We start from the raw sequence: 22,190 nt of genomic DNA on the forward strand, positions 1-22,190 counted from the left end.
ATGTATATACTGTACTCGATACCATCTACTGCATCTTGCCTATGCCGCTCTGTACCATCACTCATTCATATATCTTTATGTACATATTCTTTATCCCTTTACACTTGTGTGTATAAGGTAGTAGTTTTGGAATTGTTAGCTAGATTACTCGTTGGTTATTACTGCATTGTCGGAACTAGAAGCACAAGCATTTCGCTACACTCGCATTAACATCTGCTAACCATGTGTATGTGACAAATAAAATTTGATTTGATTTGATTTTGATTTGAGGTATTGTTGACTGCTTGGTTGTTGTTGCCTCTGCCATTCAAATTCCATTTGAGTGAAAACATCAATGTAAACCAACCTGTAAACTGACCTTTTTCTAGAAAGAAATGCAAATAGCAGAGCAGGTATTGTCATTGACTGTGATTTGTCAGTGTGTAGAGAGATCGAAGCCGCCCTAGGTGAGATAAGCAGCAGTAGGTGGCCTATTATATAATAATGATAAACACAGAGCGATGTAACGGATCTGATATAAAACCCCAGGAAGAAGATTGATTAGGCTGCTGAAATATCTCCTGCTAACTGTTACACATCACTATATATACACACGATATATACAAAAGGATGTGGACACCCCTTCAAATTAGCGGATTCGGCTGTTTCAGCCACACCCATTGCTGACAGGTGTATAAAATTGAGCACACCGCCATGAAATCTCCATAAACAAACACTGACAGTAGAATGGCCTTGCTGAAGAGCTCAGTGACTTTCAACGTGGCACCGTCATAGGATGCCACCTTTCCAATAAGTCAGTTCGTCACATTTCTGCCCTGCTAGAGCTGCCCCGGTCAACTGTAACTGCTGTCATTGTGAAGTGGAAACATCTAGGAGCAACAACGGATTTTAGCAGTGAAGTGGTGAAGCTCACAGAAAGGGACTGCAGAGTCCTGAAGCACATAACAATTGTCTGTCATCGGTTGCAACACTCACTACCAAGTTTCAAACGGCCAAATCGGCCAACATCAGTGCCTGACCTCACTAATGTTCTTGTGGCTGAATGGAAGCAAGTCCCCGCAGCTACAGTATGTTCCAACATCTAGAGGAAAGCCTTCCCAGAAGAGTGGAGGCTGGTATTGCAGCAAAGGGTGACCAACTCCATGATTTTGGATGGAGATGTTCGACAAGCAGGTGTCCACATACACTACATGACCAACAGTATCTCTATATCCGGCTGGCCTTTATTTTACCCTGACAAGATCGATCGCAGGCTTCCTTTCCCCTTTTCTGTTCCCTGGATGTAAAGCGATTTTCCGCACCTGAAAACGTCCTTGCTCGTTTCATAGGCAGTCAACCCGTCTGTCGAGTCGTGCACGGCGAACCGTGGTTGGCGCGCGCCTATCGCGCCCCACTCCGTTTTTTTTTTTTATACCTAAACAGGAGGAAGCATGCGCCAGAGCTCGCGGGAGAGAAAGAAGAGCGTTGACAGCAGCGTCGCATCTCCGTCTTTCGAGGTTTAAGTCAAAGGATTACAGCATCAATTATTTTCGTCCAGAGTCTATGAAAACTTCAGTTTGAAACGGTACGATACAGGCTGGCTTCTTTGTGAAATACTTGCGTCTTATGCGCGTCGATTTCTGTGTGTTTCTGACAGTGTGTGATTGTGGTAGGCCATCTATCGAGGTTTCGCTGCTGGTAATGTCCTGTTCCAAGGCAGCGGTGTCACCTCTTATACCAACTACTGCATGGTTACAACCATTAACCTAGTGAGATATTTACATCTTGTGTGATTGATTAGGTATGGAGAGATTGGGGTGTGATTGGGTATTGAGATAAACTGACAGAGAGAAAGATAATGCCTATAGCACGCTAATATAATGTTGCCATGCCATATCGAACATGTTGAATGTTTCCATTTATTTCAGTATTTCAGTATTTGTTGATTGACATTGGCATGGTTTTAAAGACATACAGTTTGATTATTTAAATATTTTGTTCTGCCAGAGTTATATAGCCTAGCGGATCCTGAAATACAGACTTCCAACAGGGCATGGGAGCCACGCATTTTGATGGAACCACAGTTCATAATTGCTAAACAGTTTAGCCTACTATTCGATGTAGACCCATTTGCTAGTTTAATCCACTGTTTTAAATTGTTTTTTTTTGTGTGTTTTTGTTTTACAGACAAATAGAAAACTGTTGGCTAAACCTGGGATCTATTTAGGGTCAAATCAGCCTAGCAGGCTAGTACTTCAGAAAACCGTTATTGGTATGGCGAGAAAGAGCATGTTGGTTAAGTGTATCCAGAGAGCGATGCTTTTACTTTGCTACAGTGACGGTGAGTCAAACACTTCAGCTCGCTGCCTGGTGGATGCCCTTGATAACACGTCACCTGGGCAACCGATTCAGCACCAAGGAGAGCGGAGGGAGGGGGGGGGGGGGGGGGGGGGGGGGTGCAATCATTCGGAAACGTTAGTGTGGTTAAAATGGTAACACTCATAGTGCTGTGTGTAGACTAAGTGAAGTGAATATAACTCTGAATTACACAATGTGCCTAATGGAACCTCTACTAAGAGCCTTTGGATGAAAAATCTTATTTAATATCTCAGTTAGTAATATCTCAGTTAGCCGCACTGTGTGTGTCTGTCTGTCAGACTATGCAAGAGAACATGAGTCATCTATAGAACTGACTGTACCTTCTATTACATTAGAAAATACAATTATAATTACAATTATACAATTATAAAATACAATTATACAGCTTAAAGCCAGTGCAGTTGGTAACAAAGGACCATCATGTCGGAAAGGTTTGGCCTTGAAGTCTGTATTAGATGTAATTTCCATATAGGCATAGATATAGACAGGCTGTTGAATTAAAAAAAACAAATTTTCCCCTGAGAATTACAGTAGAGAGAGACAGGGTGCAGAGGCTGGTGGTTGAGCTAGTCTTAATTGAAATTGCAAATTAAAATTTCCATCTATTAATTGAATTGTTGCAGGCTGCAAATTTGGCCAACCGTATTAATTGTATTTATTAAGGACAAAATGCAATGTTTGATTACAGATGAATTTGAGATAATATAATTATGATATGTCTTAATACTAAACAGATGAGTGAATAATGAAAAGCAGAGAAGGCCTTTCAGAGACCAAACAAACATCCTTCACTGCAGGCTGGTGAGTGATGTTACATTAACGTGATTCAGACAACTAAATATTAACTCACAGATTGGAAGAGAGAGAAGGGAGGAGAGGGGAGAAACTGGTATAAAGTTGACATCATAACAACAACAGTCAAATTTCCCAGGGGGCATTGGGGTTGTTTTGGAAAACATGGCATGAGTTCAGAGAAGATAACTGAAGTCAGTAAACAACAGCCTCAACCATGAAAACAATCACCACTGAGCAGAGACCGAGAGAGAGACCGAGAGAGAGACCGAGAGAGAGACCGAGAGAGAGACCGAGAGAGAGGCCAAGAGAGACCAAGCGAGAGAGAGAGATGGGAAGAGAGAGACTGAGGGAGTGAGAAAGGGAGATGGTTGAGTCAACTCTTTACATTCACACCTCTCTATATTGAATGAATCCAGTGACCTTGCATATTATTGCTCTATGAATGGCATAATATAACACCAAATCACAGAGTTAACAGGATGGCACTGCTGTTCATTTTGTACACACAAACACAGCTCTACCTCCATTGACCCCACACCGTTCCTCACACACACAACCACTGGCACTGATTACTGTGGCAGTTACTGATGAGCTGTTACATTATAGCCTGGTTCTGCCCCTTTAAATAGGTTCAATACATAATCAAGTCTACAATTACAGACCTGATTCAGAATTTGTGTTTAAAAGAAACACAAGCTGTGTTTGCCATCGATCCCCAGCCAAGGGAATTAGACCTTCTTTCTCTCTCTCTCATCTCTTGATTTTAGTAACACTCCCAGCTAGGTCCTGTAGGCAGACACAAACTATGTTTGGAGATTTAACGGGACAGAATACACAGCTGCTGTGTGTGTGAGAGTGTGTTAGCTGCATGTCTGTATCTTGCTGTCGTTATGGAGCCAAATGGAAATGGACACTGGAGAGCCTGAGGAGGAGATGGTGATGGGATTACCCATGGCATGCCTCTCCTCTTCACATCTTCACATGCATTCACATGCACACACACACCCTCAGTGGTCATTGTGTGAATTAGAAAGCTCTTCAGTCACAGTGTTTCCTTCGCCCAGGGCTCTGACTGCTGTTTCCTCCCTGGCTGTCTCACACTGTGGTGGGAGAATCTCCCCTCATGTGTGACTACTGTCAGATATGGCCTGTGTGAGTAAGTGTGTGTGTGTGTGTGTGTGTGTGTGTGTGTCTGTCCATGTGTGTGTGCCTGTTTGCCTGCCTGGGTGTGTGCCTGCTTGCCTGCCTGTGTGTGTATGTGTGTGTGTGCCCAATTTTAAGCTTCTGTCAGTCAAAGAAAGTTGAACTCAAGTCAGTCAGGCTGAGACTTGGCAGCAGATCAGACCAGGCACATCTAATTGGGATTGAAGCACATGGAACAACAGGCAGGAAATACAATTAGCTGCCTCTCTGCCTGCTTGCCTGCCAGCCTGCCTCTCTGTCTGAGGGTGAGGGAGGGATGGAGGGAGGGAGGGAGAGTTCAGCTTTATCTGACTATTAGCGTGTTTTTATCGTGTGTGTGTGTGTGTTTGGTGAAACGGAAATGGCATGCATTCAGCACAATCTATCTTTCATCAGTTAAAAACTTCTTAGGGCTGCAATCCCGTTAACGGGATCGATATGACAACAGCCAGTGAAAGTGCAGAGCGCCAAATTCAAAACAACAGAAATCTCATAATTAAAATGCCTCAAATATACATGTATCTTATACCGTTTTAAAGGTAATCTTGTTGTTAATCCCACCACAGTGTCTGATTTCAAATAGGCGATTATGTTAGGTCACCACCAAGCCAAAGAAAAACTCTCATTTTTCCAGCCAAAGAGAGTAGTCACAAAAAGCACAAATAGAAATTAATCACTAACCTTTGATGATCTTCATCAGATGACACTCATAGGACTTCATGTTACACAATACATGTATGTTTTGTTTGATAAAGTTCATATTTATATTAAAAAAAGTTTACATTGGCGCGTTACGATCACTAGTTCCAAAAACATCCAGTGATATTGCAGAGAGCCACATAATTTTACAGAAATACTCATCATAAAAATTCAAGTGTTAGACATGGAATTATAGATATACCTCTCCTTAATGCAACCGCTGTGTCAAATTTCAAAAAACTTTACGGAAAAAGCAAACCATGCAATAATCTGAGATGACGCTCAGAAAACAAATAAAATTTTCCGCCATGTTGGAGTCAACCGAAATCAGAAATGACATTATAAATATTCCCTTACATTTGATGATCTTCATCAGAATGCACTCCCAGGAATCGCAGTTCCACAATAAATGCTTGATTTGTTCGATAATGTCCATTATTTATGTCCAAGTAGCTACTTTTGTTAGCGCGTTAGGAACACGTATCCAAACGCTCCTGCAGGTCAGGCATAACTTCGGACAAAAAATTCAAAAGTTATATTACAGGTCTTAGAAACATTTCAAACTAAGTATAGAATCAATCTTTAGGGTGTTGTTATCATAAGTCTTCGATAATGTTCCAACCAGAGATTTCCTGTGTGTCTAGAGAAGCAATGGAACGCAGGTCGATATCATGTGAAATGCGTGTGACCAGGAAATGGCTCTTTGCCAGTAACCTGACTCATTCAGCTCGTATTTAGCCCCACAACACAGTAGAAACGTCATTCAAGTTTCGAAAGACAGTTGACAACTAGTGGAAGCCCTAGGAAGTGCAACTTCATCCATATCCCACTGTGAAGTGGAAGTTTTAACATTGAACATTTTAACATGATCCTTTAAAATATGTAAAACAGCTACTTTTCACACAGTATGCATGTTCTGAACAGTCACATTTTCCTTTGGTTGAAGTTGTTTTTATTTCTGTGTAGAGTAGTTATAGTTCATTAATTGGCTGTGGTCTAGCACTTACAGTCCTGTTTAAAGATGGAGAGAATACTGTGGTAAAAGAATGAGGCTACTAGCTCTTTTGAGGGGTGTTTTTCTACTTTCCCCCCGTGATATTTAAGTCCTTTAACTAGGCTGGGTTCTAGCTGGCTGGCCGTGTGTGTGTGTGTGTGTGTGTGTGTGTTTGTCTAAGTGTGACTCTTGCTTTTAGGGCTGGAATTCTCAGTATGTGCATCAGGGTCTGGACTATGCCTTAATTTGTCTTTGGAGGGAGGTGTGTGTGTGCAAGTGGTGTACTCCCTGTATGTGTGTGTGTGTGTGTGTGTGTGTGTGTGTGTGTGTGCATGTGCGCGCGTGTGTTTGATGTATTAGAGGGGTTAAACAGGGGTGTTGTAGATAAGGACCAGACTCTCGCTCTTCCTATTACCAAAGAAGAATGACAGCGCTCCCACACACTCCTACACACAACACACACACACACACCCACACACAAAAACACCCACATACACACATATACACACACATATACTGTAGTATATACTGTTAAATGTGTTTGCAAGACAAGCCATCATGAGTCGATCTGTATCCATCATGATTCGATATGTATCTATCTAACATTCCTCATGGCTGATTAGCCTTGGTGCTGTTTTTCATTTAGTTCACTAGTCAGATTAGCCTTGGTGCTTTTTTTCATTTAGTTCACTAGTCAGATTAGGCTTTTTGGTGTTGTTTTTCATTTATTTAACCAGTAAGATTAGCCTTGGTGTAGTTTTTCATTTATTACACCAGTCAGATTAGGCTATTTGGTGCTGATTTTCATTTATTTCACCAGTCAGATTACCCTTGGTGCTGTGTTTCATTTATTTCACTAGTCAGATTTGCCCTTGTACTGTTTTTCATTTATTTCACCCGTCAAATTAGCCTTGTTGCTGTTTTTAATTAATTTATTTCACCTATCAGATTAACCTTTGTGCTTTTTAAAATGTATTTCACCAGTCAGAATAGGCTATTTGGTGTTGTTTATCATTTATTTCACCAGTTAGGTTAGCCTTGGTGCTGTTTTTCATTTATTTATTTCACCTATCAGATTAGCCTTGGTGCTGTTTTTCATTTATTTATTTCACCTATCAGATTAGCCTTGGTGCAGTTTTTCATTTATTTCACTAGTGAGATTAGCCTTAGTGCCATTTTTCATTTATTTCAACAGTCAGATTAGCCTTGGTGCTATTTTTCATTTATTTCACCAGTCAGATTAGCCTTGGTGCTATTTTTCATTTATTTCACCTGTCAGATTAGCCTTAGTGCCATTTTTCATTTATTTCAACAGTCAGATTAGCCTTGGTGTTGTTTTTCATTTATTTCAACAGTCAGATTATCCTTGGTGCTGTTTTTCATTGATTTCAACAGTCAGATTAGGCTATTTTGTGCTGTTTTCTTTTTTTCACCAGTCAGATTAGCCTTGGTGCTGTTTTTCATTTATTACACCAGTCAGATTAGCCTTGGTGCTATTTTTCATTTATTTCACCAGTCAGATTAGCCTTGGTGCTATTTTTCATTTATTTCACCAGTCAGATTATCCTTGGTGCTGTTTTTCATTTATATCACCGGTCAGATTAGCCTTGGTGCTGTTTTTCATTTATTTCACCAGTCAGATATGGCGATTTGGTGCTGTTTTTCATTTATTTCACCAGTCAGATTATCCTTGGTGCTGTTTTTCATTTATTTCATCACTTAGATTAGCCTTGTTGCTGTTTTTCATTTATTTATTTCACCAATCAGATCAGTTTTGGTGCTGTTTTTCGTTTACATAACCAGTCAGATTTGCCTTGGTGCAGTTTGTCATTTATTTCACCTATCAGATTAGCCTTTGTGCTGTTTTTCATTTATTTCAACAGTCAGATTATCCTTGGTGCTGTTATTTCATTTATGTCTTTCAACTATCAGATTAGCCTTGGTGCTTTTTTCCATTTATTTCACCAGTCAGATTAGCCTTGGTGCTATTTTTCATTTATTTCACCAGTCAGATTATCCTTGGTGCTGTTTTTCATTTATTTCACCGGTCAGATTAGCCTTGGTGCTCTTTTTCATTTATTTCACCAGTCAGATTATCCTTGGTGCTGTTTTTCATTTATTTCACCGGTCAGATTAGCCTCAGTGCTGTTTTTCATTTATTTCATCACTTAGATTAGCCTTGTTGCTGTTTTTCATTTATTTATTTCACCAATCAGATCAGTTTTGGTGCTGTTTTTCGTTTACATAACCAGTCAGATTTGCCTTGGTGCAGTTTGTCATTTATTTCACCTATCAGATTAGCCTCAGTGCTGTTTTTCATTTATTTCAACAGTCAGATTACCATTTGTGTTTTTTCCTTTTTTTTCACCAGTCAGATTAGCCTTTGTGCTGTTTTTCATTTATTTCAACAGGCAGGTTACCATTTGTGCAGTTTTCCATTTATTTCACCAGTCAGATTAGCCTTGGTGCTCTTTTTCATTTATTTCACCTGTCAGATTAGCCTTGGTGCTGTTTTTCATTTAGTTCACCTGTCAGATTAGCCTTGGTGCTGATTTTCATTTATTTCACCTGTCAGATTAGCCTTGGTGCTGTTTTCATTTAGTTCACCTGTCAGATTAGCCTTGGTGTTGATTTTGATTTATTTCACCAGTCAGATTAGCCTTGGTGCCGTTTTTCATTTATTTCACCTGTCAGATTAGCCTTGGTGCTCTTTTTCATTTATTTCACCAGTCAGATTAGCCTTGGTGCCGTTTTTCATTTATTTCACCTGTCAGATTAGCCTTGGTGCTGTTTTCATTTAGTTCACCTGTCAGATTAGCCTTGGTGTTGTTTTTCATTTATTTCACCAGTCAGATTAGCCTTGGTGCCGTTTTTCATTTATTTCACCAGTCAGATTAGGCTATTTGGTGCTCTTTTTCATTTATTTCACCATTCAGATTAGCTTTGGTGCTGTTTTTCCTCTCCCTTTGATGCTCTACTAGACATATAAATTACATTCTGGGTTGGAAATCCTTATAAGAACATTCACTCCCAGTTGTTTTGTGACTCCTATCTTCAAGTCATGCTTTTTGTTGTTAGAAGGAGGGGGAGATGAGTGCCCTATATGTAATGGTTTCAATGGCATGTGGTATTATTATTCGTATCGAAAATGTTGTGAAATATTTACTAGTTGTTGGACAGAATCAGTACCATGAATACCATACAGTTTACTATATTTCCAGGTAAATAAAGGAAGTTAGTTGTGCCCACTGTAGTGGCCATTGGCCAACCAAGCCATACTCATACTGTATGTGTTCTGGTCTACAATCAGAGCAGGGGGAAGGTTTGGCATCTCTTCTCTCTACTGACCAGACATGGACTGCCATAGATACTGCAGCGCATCGTAGAATATCACTTTACACTCTGATGCTGTTATACACTTAGTTGAGTGTTTGTGCGTGTGCTTTTGTGAGACAACGAACGAGACCTGCCTCTGATTGAGAACCATACCAGGCCAAGCATATAAACACAACACAGAAAAAAGAACATAGACTACCCACCCCAACTCACGCCCTGACCATACTAAAACAAAGACATAACAAAGGAACTAAGGTCAGAACATGACAGTACCCCCCCCCCCCCCCCAAAGGTGCGGACTCCGGCCGCAAAACCTGAACCTATAGGGGAGGGTCTGGGTGGGCGTCTGTCCGCGGTGGCGGCTCTGGCGCGGGACGTGGACCCCACTCCACCATAGTCTTTTCCCCCTTCTTTACCCGCCTCCGTGGCGCCTTTAGAGCTCGGACTGGGGACCCTAGCAGCGGGCCCCGAATGGACGGGAGATTCCGGCAGCACCGGACAGGCGGGAGACTCCGGCAGCGCCGGCGTGAAGGGCGACTCCGACAGCGCCGGAGTGACGGGCGGTTCTGGCAGCTCCTGACTGACGGGCAGCTCTGGCAGCTCCTGACTGACAAGCGGCTCTGGCAGCTCCTGACTGATGGGCGGCTCTGGTAGCTCTTGACTGACGGGCGGCTCTGGCAGCTCCTGACAGACGGGCGGCTCTGGCAGCTCAGGACAGACGGGCGGACCTGGAGGGAGGAGACGGAGAGACAGCCTGGTGCGTGGGGCTGCCACAGGACCCACCAGGCTGGGGAGACCTACAGGAGGCCTGGTGCTTGGAGGAGGCACTGGATGGACCGGGCTGTGGGGGAGCACTGGAGCCCTGGCGCGCAGCCTTGGCACCACTTCTCCAGGCTGGATCACCATTTTAGCCCGGAACATCCAGAGTGCAGGCACAGGTTGAACCGGGCTGTGGGGGAGCGCTGGAGATCTGGTGCATACCACTCGCACCTCTCCCTTAGGCTCAATACCCACATTCGCCCGGCACGGGCGGTGCGCACGCATAGGACGCACTGCACCCTCCCAGCACCCCGGAGACACAGCACGCAGCGCCGGCGCAGGATACCCTGGGCCGAAACGGCGTACTGGAGACCAAACACGCTGGGCTGGCACAACACGCCCTGGCTGGATGCCCACTTATGCTTGGCACTTGCGGGGGGCTGGCCTATAGCCCACCGGGCTGTGAGCTCGTACTGGCGACACCGTGCGCTTGATCGCATAACACGGTGCCTGACCAGTACTGCGCTTCTTTTGGTAAGCACGAGGAGTGGGCTCAGGTCTCCAACCTGACTCTGCCACACTCCCTGTGTTCCCCCCCAATTTTTTTTGGGGGGGGGGGCTGCCTCTCGTGCCTGTCGCTCTGCCGTGCTGCCTCCTCATATCGCCGCCGATCAGCTTTCGCTGCCTCCAGCTCTGCCTTGGGGCGGCGATATTCCCCAGCCTGTGCCCAGGGTCCTTTTCCGTCCAAAATCTCCTCCCATGTCCATGAGTCTGGAGATCGCTGCTGCCCGATACCACGATGCTTGGTCCTTGGTTGGTGGGTGATTCTGTAACGGAATTCATCTTCCTCTGACGAGGAGTATGAAATGTCGGACCAATGCGCAGCGTGGTATGTGTTCATGATGATTTATTTTACTGAACACTGAAAATACAAAATAACAACGTGAAAATAAACGAAAACCGAAACAGTCCTGTAAAACACTAAAACAGAAAATAATCACCCACAAAACACAGGTGGGAAAAGGCTGCCTAAGTATGATTCTCAATCAGGGACAACGAACAACACCTGTCTCTGATTGAGAACCATACCAGGCCAAACACATGAACACAACATAGAAAAAAGAACATAGACTACCCAGCCCAACTCACGCCCTGACCATACGAAAACAAAGACATAACAAAGGAACTAAGGTCAGAACGTGACAGTGTGTGTGTTTGGGTGAATGTGTGCTTTGGGTTCATTACAAGGTTTAGATACGGTAACATCATGTAGATACACATACTATACCAAACATTAGGAATACCTTCCTAATTTTGAGTTGCACCCTTTGCACCCCCTTTTGCCCTCGGAACAGCTTCAATTCGTCGAGGCATGGTTCCTTTGTTATATCTTTGTGTTAGTAGGGTCAGGGCGTGAGTTGGTGTGGGTAGTCTATGTTCTTTTTTCTATGTTGTGTTTATGTGTTTGGCCTGGTATGGTTCTCGACAAGGTGTCGAAAGTCTTCCATATGAATGCTGGCCCATGTTGACTCCAATGCTTCCCACAGTTGTGTCAAGTTGGCCGTATGTCCTTTGGGTGATGGACTGTTTTTGGTACACACAGGAATCTGTTGAGCATGAAAACCCCAGCAGCATTGCAGTTCTTGACACAAGCTTAGCAGCTACTACCATACCCCGTTTAAAGGTACTTCAGTCTTTTCTCTTGCCCATTCACCCTCTGAATGACACACACACAATCTCAAGGCTTAAAAATCTTTCTTTAACCTGTCCTCCTCCCCTTCATCTACAGTGATTAAAGTGGATTTACCACGTAACGTTAATGAGGGATCATAGTTTTCACCTAGATTCACCTGGTCAGTCTATGTCATAGAAAAAGGTGTTCTTAATGTTTTGTACACCAGTAAAGATCAACGTTGGACTGAGGCCTGAACACTTTCTGATGTTCATGATGTTCTGATAGGTCAGGGCTGTGGTATGGAGAATGCAGTGTGTGAGTAAAATGTAAACACATTTCAGACAGACAGTCCAACTGTCCTACAGATACTTATGGAAAGCATTCTTCCACTGCTAGAGTGTGTGTGTGTGTGTGTGTGTGTGTGTGTGTGTGTGTGTGCATGCATGTCACTGCTTACATGTTTTAATTCTGAATCTCTGTGTGTGTGTGTGTGTGTGTGTGTGTGTGTGTGTGTGTGTGTGTGTGTGTGTGTGTGTGTGTGTGTGTGTGTGTGTGTGTATGTGTGTGTGTGTGTGTGTGTGTGTGTGTGTGTGTGTGGACATCAGTACATAGAGACAGTGAGGGATGTGTCCTTAGTACAGGCCAGTCTACCAGTGGGAACAAAGAGTGATCATTGCAGTCAGTCTGTAACACTGGGAACAAGCTGCCTCTCTCTGCTAGCCTGACAGAGACACACACTCCTGCTGTCACAACACTGACTGGGCTTTACTACTGGAATAGCCTCAGAATATTTCTCCTTCTATCCCACATTAATGTTAAACCTTACGAGATGTATGTAATGCAGTGAGAGGTGTAGGTTTTATTAAAACAGTTGTTGAGGGAGAGGATGAGAGCTGTCTCTACAACCCATCCCCCATCTCTCTTCTCCATCCCCCTCTTCTTCTCCATCCCCCTCTCCTTCCTATCCCCCTCTCTCATCTCTCCCCATCCTCTCTCCTCCTCCTTCTCTCTATCCCCATCCCCCTCTGCTTCCCATCCCCCTCTCTCTTCTCTCCCCATCATCTCTCCTCCTCCTTCTTCTCTCTATCCCCATCCCTCTCTGCTCTGTGTCCTTGTTTGGAAAGGGAAAGGGGGATCCCTAGTCAGTTGTACAACTGAATGCTTTCAACTGAAATGTGTCTTCAGCATTTAACCCAACCCCTCTAAATCAGACAGGTGCGTGGGGCGAAGGCCAGTGGCATATTCTATATAGAATAAAACAGGGACAGCGCTGCCAGAGGTGGTGTGTGTAAAGCCCTGCATGCTGCTTTGTGGTGATGGGATGTTTCTGGACAGTAATGGATGCTGAGAATGGAAGGAATCAGAGTGGCTGTCTGTCTTTTCTATGATTGTTTGTGTGTGTGTGTGTGTGTGTGTGTGTGTGTGTGTGTGTGTGTGTGTGTGTGTGTGTGTGTGTGTGTGTGTGTGTGTGTGTGTGTGTGTGTGTGTGTGTGTGTGCGCGTGTGTGCGTGTGTGCGTGCGTGTGTGTCTGTGTGTGACAATAGGGGACAATAGACTTGCCTTCAAAATACTTGTTTATTACCAATGTGTTTCGCCTTCATCAGGGAACAGGTTTTTTGTTATTCTTAAAGTCCCTGCTTCTACCATTCCTCATCTTAACCCGCATTTCAGTGGAGGGACGTTATGAGCAGAGGGGGATGAAAGGATAAAAGAGAGATGACCCAAAACTGTTAATGGACTAAAATAGGTCATCTTTCTATAGTGCCTTCTGTTTTAGCCTAGATTCTTACATTTCTCTGTTTGAGTCTAGATACTTACATTTCTCTGTTTTAGTCTAGAGACTTACATTTCTCTGTTTTAGCCTAGATTCTTACATTTCTCTGTTTGAGTCTAGATACTTACATTTCTCTGTTTTAGCCTAGATACTTACATTTCTCTGTTTTAGCCTAGATACTTACATTTCTCTGTTTTAGTCTAGAGACTTACATTTCTCTGTTTTAGTCTAGATACTTACATTTCTCTGTTTTAGCCTAGATTCTTACATTTCTCTGTTTTAGCCTAGATTCTTACATTTCTCTGTTTTAGTCTAGATACTTACATTTCTCTGTTTTAGCCTAGATACTTACATTTCTCTGTTTTAGCCTAGATACTTAAATTTCTCTGTTTTAGTTTAGAGACTTACATTTCTCTGTTTTAGCCTAGATACTTACATTTCTCTGTTTTAGTCTAGATACTTACATTTCTCTGTTTTAGTCTAGAGACTTACATTTCTCTGTTTTAGCCTAGATACTTACATTTCTCTGTTTTAGTCTAGATACTTACATTTCTCTGTTTTAGTCTAGATACTTACATTTCTCTGTTTTAGCCTAGATACTTACATTTCTCTGTTTTAGTCTATATACTTACATTTCTCTGTTTTAGTCTAGATACTTACATTTCTCTGTTTTAGTCTAGATACTTACATTTCTCTGTTTTAGCCTAGATACTTACATTTCTCTGTTTTAGTCTAGATACTTACATTTCTCTGTTTTAGTCTAGATTAATTAATTAATTGATTGTTTAATTGTTTACTCCATGTGTAACTCTGTGTTGTCTGTTCACACTGCTATGCTTTATCTTGGCCAGGTCGCAGTTGCAAATGAGAACTTGTTCTCAACTAGCCTACCTGGTTAAATAAAGGTGAAATAAAAAATAAAAAATAAAATAGATACTTTAATTTCTCTGTTTTAGTCTATATACTTACATTTCTCTGTTTTAGTCTAGATATTTACATTTCTCTGTTTTAGTCTATATACTTACATTTCTCTGTTTTAGTCTATATACTTACATTTCTCTGTTTTAGTCTAGATACTTACATTTCTCTGTTTTAGTCTATATATTTACATTTTTCTGTTTTAGTCTAGATACTTACATTTCTCTGTTTTAGTCTAGATACTTACATTTCTCTGTTTTAGTCTAGATACTTTAATTTCTCTGTTTTAGTCTAGATACTTACATTTCTCTGTTTTAGTCTAGATACTTACATTTCTCTGTTTTAGTCTATATTCTTACATTTCTCTGTTTTAGTCTATATACTTACATTTCTCTGTTTTAGTCTAGATACTTTAATTTCTCTGTTTTAGTCTAGATACTTACATTTCTCTGTTTTAGTCTAGATACTTACATTTCTCTGTTTTAGTCTAGATACTTACATTTCTCTGTTTTAGTCTATATTCTTACATTTCTCTGTTTTAGTCTAGATACTTTAATTTCTCTGTGTTACTATTCTGTACCAAGCTCACTTCCTATTACCTGCAGTCAATGACCAAATGGCCTGGAATGTTATTCATATATTTTATGATTTCATCATTAATAACAATTATCAAAGAAACGAACCCTGACCCTAATTGTAACCCTAACCCTAACCCTAACCCTAACCCTAAACCTAACCCTAACCCTAAACCTAACCCTAACCCTAAACCTAACCCTAAACCTAACCCTAACCCTAACCCTAACCCTAACCCTATACCTAACCCTAAACCTAACCCTAACCCTAACCCTAATGAACCCTAACCCCTAAGCCTAAAATAGCTTTTGTCCTCTTAGGAAATGTGGGGAATTAATTATTATCTTTGTTTTACTATCCTTGTGGGGACCTTTGGGTATTATAGGTCCACACAAGGGTAAAAGACCCAACCCAACACACACACACATGCAAACACACACCGGCTGTGCTTGGGCAGGCTGTTTCAGTGGTCCAGTGGGGTGCTAGCATCAGGCGAGTCAATATTTGGAGTTCACATCTATAACGATCAACCATCTGGAGAAGACTAATAACTACAGCAAAATAATCATTTTAAAACCCCCCCAAAACAATATTATATCTTCGTAAATTAGTAACATACATGTTATTTTAGCTAGTGAACTGAATATTTATTTTGAGTTGATAATATGAAAACAACATCATTTTATGACCATAAAAAAGTTATATATTTAATATTGTAAATTTCACTCAACTATAAGTATTGTTGCCTGCAACACAGAGCCTCTCGATAATCAGCAGGCAGAGGGAGGTGATGTTACACGTGTACCTGTCACAACTCACACACCTTTCTTGGAACCTCTGAATTAATGTTGCTTAGCAACAGGAGGAGATGGGCATCTATTACATTTGTCATTCGATTGATGTTTACCTTAATCAGCCTATCTTTTAAAGACACGAGAGTAGGAGCAGAGGCTAGAGGTGGACATGGGATTGGGCTGATCTCCTTGTACAGAGTGTTTCTAGGAATCCCAGTCTGTCGGTCAGTTATCTGTGTTGCTCTGTCACTGTGAAAGGAGGACTTTTGGATACAGACGGACATTAGAAGATAGAAGAGGGAGATGAGAGGTCCCCTATCTATTATCGTTAAATGAAGTGCTCACTCACTCACAGACCTCCCCCAGGAAAAACACACACACACACACACACACACACACACACACACACACACACACACACTGTGCTCACCCTCTCTCAGTCCTCCCTGAGTCATGTAGACAGTCAGTGCAGCACCTGACTGCTGAGTATTTAGTGTTATTTCATTTCTCTCTCTCCCCCTCCTTCATCCCCCTCTCTCCGTCTCTCTCTCGCACTCTCTCTTTCTCTCTCTCACTTGCTCTCTCCACCCCCCTCACTCTCTCCCTCCCCCTTGCTGTCTCTCTCCCCTTCTCCCTCCCCCTTGCTGTCTCTCCCCCCTCTCCCTCCCCCTTGCTGTCTCTCTCCCCCTCTCCCTCCCCCTTGCTGTCTCTCTCTCAGCCCTTAGCTCCAGGTGGCTACTTACCTTACTCTCTGGCTAATTTCTCTTAACATTTAGAAGAATTAGTTGCCGTCTGAGCGTGTCAGCGTGTCTTAAAATGTTTACTGGTCTAGTTAGAGCTGTTTTTCATGGGGTTGCCACAATTACTCAGGGCTTTTAACATGAACTATAAAAACAATATAATGTAGCTGTTTGAAAATAAAAAAGCTTCATTCTTAGCCAAAGTGATTTAAATTGAGTGTTTAGACAGTCTTGTAATCACATAGAGTTTATTATGATTTGAGTTGACAGGACAGAGGTGAGCATGTAATTTTGTAATTATCTGTCTGAATGTTGTCTTAATGTTTATTAGTGTGCCACATTATTCTCAGTTAGTGTGTGTGTGTGATTCTTTCTCCAATAAGCTCTCACAGTTCATCCATGTTTCTCAAACGGCAAATTTAGTTGTGGTTATTTCTCTGTATCATTCCAAGGTTAAGTTTAAGGTTAAGTTTAGGCATTAACTCCAAAAGGTTAAAGGGAAGAAAGAAAAAATAACTCAACTTCATATTCATCATCTCCAGCACCACTCCAACATCAACATATGTGAAAATTGCAAGTTTCTATATTTTGTAGTAAAATAGATAGAGGAAGATACTTTTAGTCATGTGGTGTATGTGGACACCTGCTTGTTGAACATCTCATTTCAAAATCATGGTCATTAATATGGAGTTGGTCCCCCTTTGCTACTATATCAGCCTCCACTCTTCTGGGAAGGCTTTCCACTAGATGTTGGAACATACTGTAGCTGCAGGGACTTGCATCCATTCAGCCACAAGAGCATTAGTGAGGTCGGGCCCTGATGTTGGGCGATTAGCCCTGGCTCGCAGTCGACGTTCCAATTCATCCCAAAGGTGTTCGAAGGAGTTGAGGTCAGGGTTGTGTGCAGACCAACCAAGTTCTTCCACACCGATCTCGACAAACCTTTTCTGTGTGGACCTCGCTTTGTGCAGAGGAGCATTATAATGCTGAAACAGGAAAGGACCTTCCCCAAACTGCTGCCACAAAGTTTGAAGCACATAATCATCTAGAATGTCATTGTATGCTGTAGCATTAAGATTTCCCATCACTGGAACTAAGGGGCTTAGCCCGAACAATGACAAAAAGTCCCAGACCATTATTCCTCGTCCACCAAACTTTACAATTACTGTTGCATTATGCATTGGGGCAGGTATCATTTTCCTGCCATCCGGCAAACCCAGGTTCGTCCGTCGGACTGCCAGATGGTGAAGCGTGATTCATCACTCCAGAGAACGTGTTTCACTGCTCCAGAGTCGAATGGTGGCGAGCTTTACATCACCCCAGCCGACGCTTGGCATTGCGCACGGGGATCTTAGGCTTCCGTGCGGCTGCTTGGCTATGGAAACCCATTTCATGAAGCTCCTGACTAACTGTTCATGTGCTGATATTGCTTCCAGAGGCAGTTTGGAACTTGGTAGTAAGTGTTGCAACCGAGGACAGATGATTTTTATGCACTTAAGCTCACAGAACGGGACCTCTGAGTGCTGATGTGGCCTACCACTTCGCGGCTGAGCCGTTGTTGCTCCTAGATGTTTCCACTTCACAATAACAGCACTTACAGTTGACCGGGGCAGCTCTACCATGGCAGAAATTTGACAAACTGACTTGTTGGAAAGGTGGCATCCTATGACGGTGCCACGTTGAAAGTTATTGAGCTCTTCAGTAAGGCCATTCAACTGCCAATGTTTGTCTATGAAGATTGCATGGCTATGTGCTCGATTTTGTACACCTGTCAGCAACGGGTGTGGCTGAAATAGCTGAATCTGCTATCTTGAAGGGGTGTCCACATACTTTTGTATATATAGTGTAAGTGTTTCCAATGACATCATCAGTGTGAATCGTGAGAGATTTTAATCAATAATGAGTAAGCATTGCCTACTAATTGGTTGATGATGTCATTGAAACTATTTCTCTATCTTTTTTACAACAAAACATAGAAACTCGCCATTTTCACATATGTTGATGTTGGGGTGGTGCTGGAGGTGATGAATATGAAGTTGAAAATTGTGAAATTTCCCTTTAAGGTAAGGGTTAAGGTTTGGTATAGGTTTAAAACGAAAATATCTTTCTATCGCTGGATTTGAACGTGCAACCTTTGGAATCACCGGCAGATGCTTACGGCCATCCCCGTCCACAATACCCTAACAAAACCAAAACCTTCTTGAAGGTAACAGCGCTCACTGTTACTCCTAGTGGTCGGTTTCCACGTCATCTCTTGACGTCCTCAGACACGGCTAGACGTCGAATACGGACTTGTATCACGGGTGACCTGGCTGTCTTTCTATCAAGTGAATGTGGTGAACAGTGGCAATAAAAAGCATGTGAACCCTTTGGAATTACCTGGATTTCTGCATAACTTTTACATACCATTTTATCTGATCTTCATCTAAGTCACAACAATAGACAAACACATTGTGCTTAAACTAATAACACACAAATTATTGTATTTTTCTTGTCTGTATTGAATACATAATTTAAACATTCACAGTGTAGGTTGGAAAAAGTATGTGAACCCCTAGGATAATGACTGGAGTCAGCTAACCTGGAGTACAATCAATGAGACGAGGTTGGAGATTTTAGTTAGAGCTGCCCTGCCCCATAAAAAGCACTCACAAGATTTGAGTTTGCTATTCACAAGAAGCATTGCCTGATGTGAACCATGCCTTGAACAAAAGAGATCTCAGAAGACCTAAGATTAAGAATGGTTTCCTTGCATAAAGCTGGAAAGGGTTACAAAAGTATCTCTAAAGGCCTTGATGTTCATCAGTCCACGGTAAGACAAATTGTCTAGAAATGGAGAAAGTTCAGCACTGTTGCTACTCTCTCTAGGAGTGGCCGTCCTGCAAAGATGACTGCAAGAGCACAGCGCAGAATGATCAATGAGGTTAAGAAGAAACCTAGAGTGTCAGCTAAAGACTTACAGAACTCTCTGGAAGATGCTAACATCTCTGTTGACGAGTCTACAATACGTAAAACACTAAACAAGAAAAAAACCCATTGCTGCACATCTGAAGATCGCCAAAGAGCACCTGGATTTCCCACAGCGCTACTGGCAAAATATTCTGTGGACAGATTAAACTAACATTGTGTTGTTTGGAAGGAACACACAACACTATGTGTGGAGAAAAAAAGGCACAGCACACCAACATCAAAACCTCATCCCAACTGTAAAGTATGGTGTAGGGAGCATCATGGTTTGGGCCTGCTTTGCTGCCTCAGGGCCTGGACAGCTTGCAATCATCGACGGAAAAATGAGGAGGATGTAAGGCTAGGTCCACAACAGAAGTTAGGTTTTGCAACAGGACAACAACCCAAAAGACAGAAGTAAATCAACAACAGAATGCCTTGAACAGAAGAAAATAAGCCTTCTGGAGTCGCCCAGTCAGTCCTGACCTCAACCCAATTGAGATGCTGTGGCATGACCTCAAGAGAGCGGTTCACACCAGACATCTCAAGAATATCGCTGAACTGAAACAGTTTTGTAAAGAGGAATGGTCCAAAATTCCCCCTGACCTTTGTGCAGGTCTGATCCGCAACTACAGAAAACGTTTGGTTGAGGTTATTGCTGCCAAAGGAGGGTCAGCCAGTTATTAAATCCAAGGGTTCACATACTTTTTCCACCCTGCACTGTGAATGTTTACACGGTGTGTTCAGTAAAGACATGAAATATTGTTTGTGTGTTATTAGTTTAAGCAGACTGTGTTTGTCTATTGTTGTGTCTTAGATGAAGATCAGATACAATTTTATGACCAATTTATGTAGAAATCCAGGTAATTCTAAAGGGTTCACAGACTCCCCCCCCCCCCCCCCACTGTATATGTGTGTCCTCTCCTGTGACGGGTGTGTGTGTGTCCTCTCCAGTGAGTCATTAATGTTGCATCAGTCTCCTGTGAAGTGCTCAGGGTTGAAATGTATTGAACTGTATGTGTAACATGATCCTCTTTCCCTTCCCATCAGCACCACAGCACAGGGAGGGGTGTGTGTGTGTGTGTGTGTGTGTGTGTGTGTGTGTGTGTGTGTGTGTTAAATCTGTACCGAGCTTTAGAGAGCCTCTAGGGCTAAAGTGGGGGAGACATTCTCACACTCTCCTCACATCTGTCTCTCTCTCTCTCTTTCACACCCACACTGCAGTCTGTGGCGAGGGTAGATGTTTCCCATCCAGTCTAATGCATGCAGAGTGGTACAGTGATATCCAGCTGAAAGAATAGTTAAAAATGTAATGACTTTTGCAGAAGGCTGTGATTTCATTGGAAACAGTTGGGCGCGCAAGGCAAAATCTCTAATCCCCTTTATTGAAGGGACTCTCACTGATCTTCCTATGGGAATTCTCCCCCCATAACACTCTGTGGAGGGTGGCAGGAGGGAGAGAGAAGGGGGCAGGAGAGGGAGGGCTTCCATGAAATCCCTTTGTTTCAGTATTCCCATTAAAACTCAGCTAGGATAATCACATAATGCGAGATTTATAACATACGGTTAATATCAGAAAATGATCACATCTCTTCCAAATTTAAATGATATATCCCAAAAGTGTTTTTTAATTAAACGTGTTCAAGGTGTGATTTGATTCAGTTCTAAAAGAAAATATCTAAAGTTGCCTGCATGTGTTTCTTTACCTTTTTACATTCCCAAATATATTTTGTTAAACAGAGGTTTGGATTGGCTAACCTGGAGACAATGGAGACTGCAACATTTCATCTACAGACTCAGAAGACCCTTCCTTTGTCCTGTGATATGGCTGATTGGAGATCTACACTGTAGTTATACATATTTAAAGTGCAATAGGCTCTGCTTCACCTGTCTCTGTACTGTAGGCAGGTCCAGTGGGCTGCAATGCATCGTGCATAATAACATATCACATAGCAAACTTGCTGTATCAGAGGATGAATGAGGACGTGAAGGGGAGAAGAGTATATCTGAGACAGTTTATGTACAGTAGAATGTGAAGCCTCTATTCTATCAGTAGTGTCTATCAGGAGACACTACTGGAGTCCAAGGGCTTACTGAATACATTCTGTAGAGTATGCATGCTATTCAATGAGGAAATGATGCTGTACACATTAGGGTTGAATATTTTCCTGGTATTTTACAAATAAATCTATTTTCTAACCCGGTATTTCCCGCCAAAACCAGAAGTGTCATTCAAAAGCATTATAAAGCATATACTGTAAATAGGCCTATGTCTGGATTTGATTAGAGCTTTGATCGAAAATTCCATCCCGACGCTACCTGAGCCTGATGAGCAATACATGAAATACATTTTATGAGGCCTACATTAAAGTATTTTTAATGAGCCCTAGCCCCCCAAAAAACAAATGATTGTGCCATTATTCAATACATACAGTGGGTTCCAAAATGACTGGCAACCCTGACTGTCAAAGCACAAACAATACTTTAAAAAATATAAACAATATAATTATAGAGATTAACTCAAAATACCAACGTGAGAAATACTGTACTTTATTAATGTTTCAATGGAATCAACCAAAATCATACAATTATTTAATACAAAATCAATTTAACCAAAATCACGGTTTCATAATTATTGGCACTCCTC

At 42.1% G+C, this 22,190-nt stretch overlaps 1 protein-coding gene across 2 annotated transcripts in view; it reads left to right on the top strand.

Moving 5' to 3' along the window:
* The first annotated feature begins 704 nt into the window (after positions 1 to 704).
* LOC110501709 (ecto-NOX disulfide-thiol exchanger 1) overlaps positions 705 to 22,190 on the top strand; it is an 89,591-nt gene continuing 68,105 nt past the window's right edge. For both annotated transcript variants that reach the window (XR_016490608.1, XM_036959066.2), the window contains exon 1: positions 705 to 1,564. The gene's annotated coding sequence lies outside the window, so the exon portion shown is untranslated. The remainder of the gene's footprint in view (positions 1,565 to 22,190) is intronic.

The sequence above is a fragment of the Oncorhynchus mykiss genome, chromosome 22, assembly GCF_057628025.1.
Source record: "Oncorhynchus mykiss isolate SJ-2025 chromosome 22, ASM5762802v1, whole genome shotgun sequence".
NCBI classification, from domain to species: Eukaryota; Metazoa; Chordata; class Actinopteri; order Salmoniformes; family Salmonidae; genus Oncorhynchus; species Oncorhynchus mykiss.